Genomic DNA, 6000 nt, shown 5'->3' with positions numbered 1-6000 from the left:
CCGTTGGTTCACCCCCAAATGGCTGCTTCCTCCGGTCTCCCATGCGGGTGCAGGGCCCAAGCACTTGGGCCATCCTCCACTGCCTTCCCGGGCCACAGCAGAGAGCTGGACTGGAAGAAGAGCAACCAGGACAGAATCCGGCGCCCCAACCAGGACTAGAACCCGGTGTGCCAGCGCTGCAGGTGGAGGATCAGCCTAGAGAGCCGCGGTGCCGGCCCTGAATTATTTCAATAGTGATGGGAAAGCCAGTCACTGTGAATGAGGCTGACAGGTATGAGGGCAGAAATTGTTACCCAGTCAGTCTATCACCAGCTGGGGGGGACCGAGCAGCAGGGAGTCCCAGGAGCCCTGGGGAGTGGCGTGCCAGTGCCGGCTTGCTAAGGAGAGGACACATGAGGAGCAGAGCTTGGCCGCTGGGAAGCTCAGGGGAGGTTTGGCAGGCAGCGGCCCCAGTGTGAAATGGGCCAAAGGTAAACCAGAACTTGCAGAAGAAGAGACAAAACGTGTAGGAAGATAAAGGCAGACGCCATAGGAACCAGAGAGATGCAAATTACAGTGATGGGGGAAGGGAGGACACTGTACACTGATGAGAGACTGGCAGGGATTGGAAAGGTGGGCAGTGCCCATGGATGTGCCCCACAGTGGGGGAGGGGGACAAGTGGTGACTCGGGGAACCAATCACGAAAGCTGCCTGCCAACCTTCTGGTTCTTATGCAAATTAAGTTATATCAGCAATTCTGCTTCTGGTTATTTAGCCCAAGATGTTCTCCCCTGGTTCCCCTGGTCACAGGCAGTGTGTGAAGATACACCCCATGGGCACCTGGTGCCCCCAGCTTGGGAACTGGGTGGACATATCCTGGCACCTCGGTGTGCCAGGCTCGGAGAATGCACTTGACTTTATTCTTTCCTTGCAGAAAGAATCGGTTCTCGTCCCCATTTTACTGCTGAGGACAGTGAGGCTCAGCAGATGGAAGCCTGGCCCAAGGCACACAGGGTTGGAGGCTAAGGTGATTGGACCCTGGGGTCAGCTGGCAGCTGGCAGTGATTTCACTCTGCTCCCGCTAACGGAGCAGCTCCTATGGAGTCGGAGTGAAAGGCTGAGTGGAACTCAGAGGGACTCCAGGGGCCCCGGACAGGAAAGGAAGAAACAGGCGTGATGGAACCCTCCAGGAGCCCTGAAGGAGGTGGGACGGGAGAAAGACAATGGAATCTTCAGATGTTCTTCCACCTGCTGAATGGGCCTGCTTGAGGACTCTGCAAACTTCTGTGCAAAATGGGCGATTCCAATGTCAGTTCCCTGATTGGTTCACGTAGATACCTCATTAACATACACCTCAACCAATTGGGGAGAACTTCCTGCTTTAGAAACATATAAAAGTCTGAGCCAGGCAGTCTGAAGCTGCAGCTCAAGGCAAGCAACCTTCCGGGGTGGGCAGCCAGGCAGCCCCTTGTGGGCAGGCGGCCCCTTGTGGGCAGGCGGCCCCTTGTGGGCAGGCCCTCCCGGCTGCACGAGAGCTATCTCTGCTTCCATCTATAAGTTTCTTTTACTTTGTTCACTCCTTCCTTGTCCAGGTGCCTCATTCTTCGTGGTCATAGGACAAGGAGAGAAACTAACTCAGGAGGCTGCAGCACTCCTGTATGAACCCCACAGAGAGGAGAGACCGCAACACGGGAGCTGTGCTCTTCCTCAATAATCTAGCAGAAAAGAAGAATCTGCCACGCCTCTCGGGGACCAGACGCAGATTCCTGCCCCGACTCCTGCTCACAGCCTGGCTGGTGACAGGAGCCCCGCTTGGGATCCTACAGCGTGGCTCAGTATCCTCAGGAGTCTCACCCGTGAAATGGGCAAAATGAGACTCCCCACAGAAGCATTAGCGAGGTTTCTTGTGCCAAACACAATAGACGTTTCCTTCCATATTCCCCACTCAACTTCAAGGAGAAATCGCCCATGGCTGCCCCAGTCCTGGACAAGGAAGGCTTCTTGGAGGGGGCATGTCTAATGGAAACCAATTTTGCAAAAGTGAGCTCCAGGCGTTGGTGTTAGTATCTCCATCTCTTCCACTGTTTAGCACGGGGGCTTGACCAGCTGGGCCAGGTAAACAGTGCCCCTCTCACCCATCCCATCCTACTCATTCAGGGATTGGGGGTCTGGGGGCAAAGCCAGGGCACACTGTGTAGGAGACAGGGACCCCAAAAGAGTGTGGGCTCCTTTGTGTGCTGACATAGGGGGCATGCTTGAACAGCTCCAAGCAGCCAGAGATGAGGCTCCCTCACCCTCTCTGCCCAAATGCCCCTCTCTCCTGTATCCACCTTCTGGCACCTGTGCCCTTAACCTGACCCACAGGTGACCTGTGGTGTTGAGCTGCAAGCCTTCCTCTGGCAGGGAGCTGCAAGCTGGGCCAGTGGCAGCAGGAGCTTGGTTAATGAGAGGCAGAAACAGAATCACCTGCTGTGTGGCTCCTGGGTTCAGACACTGGACTCAAGTCCTGGCCCTGCACCTCACAGCCATGCCCCCGGGGGTCCTCTCTCCTCTCTGTACTACCTAGGGGACAAGGGCAGTTCCTAGTCACTGGGTTGTTCTGACACAGTGGGGGCGCAGAGGATTCTAAGCACACTGCCTCCACCAGCCACCAAGATCACTGCTCTTGCAGGCCCCTCCCCAGAGCCGATGGGCACAAGCCCCAGGGGAACTTGCACACCAGGACTGCACAGCCATTGTGTCGGGACCAGAAATCCCTTGGCATCAGGCAGGAGTAGCCAAGTTAGGCTGCAGTAAGAAATAGCCCCAAGTTCCAGGGGTTCTACACAACAGAAACTCCCCTCTCGTTCACATCACACGGCATGCCCAGGCCAGGATGGCTGTGGCTACACCCTTTTCCGTCCTCGCTGTCCTCGCTCTTGGTCATCAGGAACCCTGCTGGTCATGGGGCTGAGGGGACAGCAGAGAGCTGAGCGGCACTCTGGCTCCTATGTGCCTGCCTGGTGATGAGGCTCAGTACCTGCCCTCCCATTCATAGAGTTGTTTTATAAAAATTTGTTTGAAGGGCAGAGTGACAGAGGGAGGGAGAGACAAAAAGATGGAAATGATGGAGATAGAGACGGAGATGGGGACAGAGATAGAGGGGGGAAGTGGAGATGATGGAGATGGAGATGATGGAAGGAATAAGCAATAGAGAGATGGGGAGAGAGAGGTAAAGAGAGAGAGAGAGGGAGAGAGAGAGATTGTTCATCTGCTGGTTTACCAGTTCAGGAGCCCAGAAATCCATCCAGGTCTCCCATGTGGGTGGCATGGGTTCAAGAACTTGGGCCACCCTCTTCTGCCTTCCCAGGTGCACGAGCAGGGAGCTGCATCAGAAGCAGAGCAGTGCAGGTGGTGGGTTAACCCACTGTGCACAATGCAGGCATCTCCCCTCCCTTTCAAAGTGGCTGGAACAAGTTACCCGGCTGACCCAAGGGGCACGAGGCACAGCCTTCAGGCAGCAAAGGGTGTTGTGGAAGGTGGGGAAATGTGAGAGGTGCTGGGGACTGTCATGCCTGCAGTAGTATTGTTATTGTTGCTGCTGTTGGTGGTTTTTGGTTTATTGAGAGGAGATACATAGACACGTGCACATGCAGGCGTGCACACACACACATTCACCCCTCTCTGTCTGCAGGGGATGGGTCTCAGGGCCCCTGAGGGTCTCCAGATCTGTAGACATCCATGTCCCTTGTATAAGGGGCTGCAGCAGTGGCAGGAGAACCACGCTCTTCATCCTGCAGACTCAAACTCGCCCATAGACTCCTTAGGGCCACCAATGCAAGGTAAGTGCCATGCCAGTTCTTGTTACATTGTGTAACTTAGGGAAGAAGGTAAGGACATGTGTTCTGCCTGCATGGTACGGCAGTGGTGCTCAAGACAAATAAGGGGCTCAGGCCTGTGCTGGTGGGCAGCGGGAGCTGAGGGTGCCAGAGGCCACAGCAGCGTGAACCTGCCGGTGCCTTCATGCACCTCAATTCAATGCTCAGAGCAAGGCAAATTTCAACCTTTGCGTTCTAGAGCTTTCTGGAATTTTTGTAATATTTTCCAATGATGGTTGGTTGAATCTGTGGGTGGGTAAGCAGGGCCAAAATGTTTCTTCATCTCAGGCCTTGTTGCTGGCGCATCCCAGGCTTTCATCGCTGAAGATCGTTTTATGTGTCTTCTCGGTCTTGGGAATGTAGGGGTTAGGCTTGCGGTAATTGCTGCGATGTTCTTCTCTGTCAGGGCTGCCCCTGTGCCAGTTCAGGGCTGGTTCCTATGCATGAATTTCTCTCATCGTGGGTGATGTTCGTGCCCCTCTGCGTGCCTGGTCATTTCTGATTGGATGCTGGCCATTGTGAATTTTTCCTTGCTGGGTGTTAGATGTCCTTACACATTTGTGAATCTTCTCCGCCTTTATTCAAAGATGCAGTGAATTGCTTGGAAACAGCATGGGCTATTTCAAAACTTAAAAAAAAAAAACAACCTTAGTGACAGAATGACTGTTCTAAATTTTTAAAAATGTCTTTACTTTGCAAATAAATACAGGGTATTTCAAAAAGATGGTAGGAGATGTAATTTAAAGGTCACTTTATTTTAGTGTATAAAGAACTTTGAAGCCCATGCATATAAGTTTTTCAAAAAGCACCTGTAAAATGTGTTCTGAAGGAAACACTATGCATTGATTTCCAGCTTTCCTTGCACCAAAGTAGATTTATTATTGTGTTTCCATGAGCTTCTGAAGCACCTATGACGTCATACATCACGCTGCACCAGGAAGGCCTGAGTGTAGGCAAAGCAAGGATATCCGCGCTGCTGTGACTGGTTTGATCCTTTGATCTGGTCCCAGGAGAGAGGTCCCGCACCAGGAGGCTGCTCAGTGTGGCACCCAGTGGAGCGGGGCCGCGTCGAGGCTCGCGGGTTGGGGGTGAGGCCGGTGCAGGTAGGCGACAGGGGCCGTCACAGCTGCCCGCTGGCCCCAGAGCACTGGGGAGGCATGCACAGCACTGCTCCAGCGCTTGACCCTGAAACACATCGTCCCTGCCCCCACACAGAGAGGGCGGATCTGCAGGTTTTTTGGAACCTGGTGTTTTGGGCAGAGCAGGGACTCTGCAGGAGATGTTCTTGCTCTGTGTGAGGCGGGGCCCTGAGGTTCATGCTCCAGAATCTTCTCTCTGGGTGTGGCTTCCCAGGCAGGTGGCCCTGGTGTCCCTTCCTCCTGCGCATCCCTGAGTCCTCTCTGCTCCCACTGCATCTTGCGTAGGTGCGTGCACACACTCATACTGTGCAGGTGCCAGGGGACTGCGGGTGAACGAGAAGTCAAGCCATGGCCTCCCAGGGGAGCCAAGTTTCTCAGGCCACCAGGAGTCCTGGTCGGTGGCCTGTCTGGGTGGGGTGTGTCCTGCAAGTGTGACTCTATTCCCTCTGGGTTGCCTTGTGTGTCTGTGCCTTGGAGCCTCTCATGGGGGTCTGTGTGGGGCTCTGACCGTGGCTGACAGGTGTCTGCACTGCCCTTCATGAGTGGGGGTCCCTCTGGGCGTCTTGCCCAGGGTGTACGTGCAGACCTGTTGTGATGCTTCCTCTGGCTTAGGGTCTCTTTTGGGGGCTAAGCTGAGGGTGGCTATGGAGCTCTCCTTGTTTCCAGCTCATTCTTCTGGGGCCAGGAGCGTTGCTGTGGCAACCAGTGGCCGCCCTGTCAGTGAGCAGCTGTGCCTGGGACCACATTACGGGGGCCCGGTCTGTCTCCACACCCCTATAGGGCCCGGAGCAGGTGGTGGCCCTCAGGACAGGCCAGCCCCTTGACCTCCAGCCTCCCCACTCTGGACGCTTGGCTGAGCCCACCCCAGCCCAGTCTTGGCCTGGGAACAGCCTCTGCATCATTCATTCTTTTTTTTTTTTTTTTTTTTGACAGGCAGAGTGGACAGTGAGAGAGAGAGAGACAGAGAGGAAGGTCTTCCTTTTGCCGTTGGGTCACCCTCCAATGGCCGCCGTGGCTGGTGCGC

The sequence above is a fragment of the Oryctolagus cuniculus genome, chromosome 10 (assembly GCF_964237555.1).
Source record: "Oryctolagus cuniculus chromosome 10, mOryCun1.1, whole genome shotgun sequence".
In the NCBI taxonomy this organism is placed as follows: domain Eukaryota; kingdom Metazoa; phylum Chordata; class Mammalia; order Lagomorpha; family Leporidae; genus Oryctolagus; species Oryctolagus cuniculus.
This window is presented reverse-complemented; position numbering follows the sequence as displayed.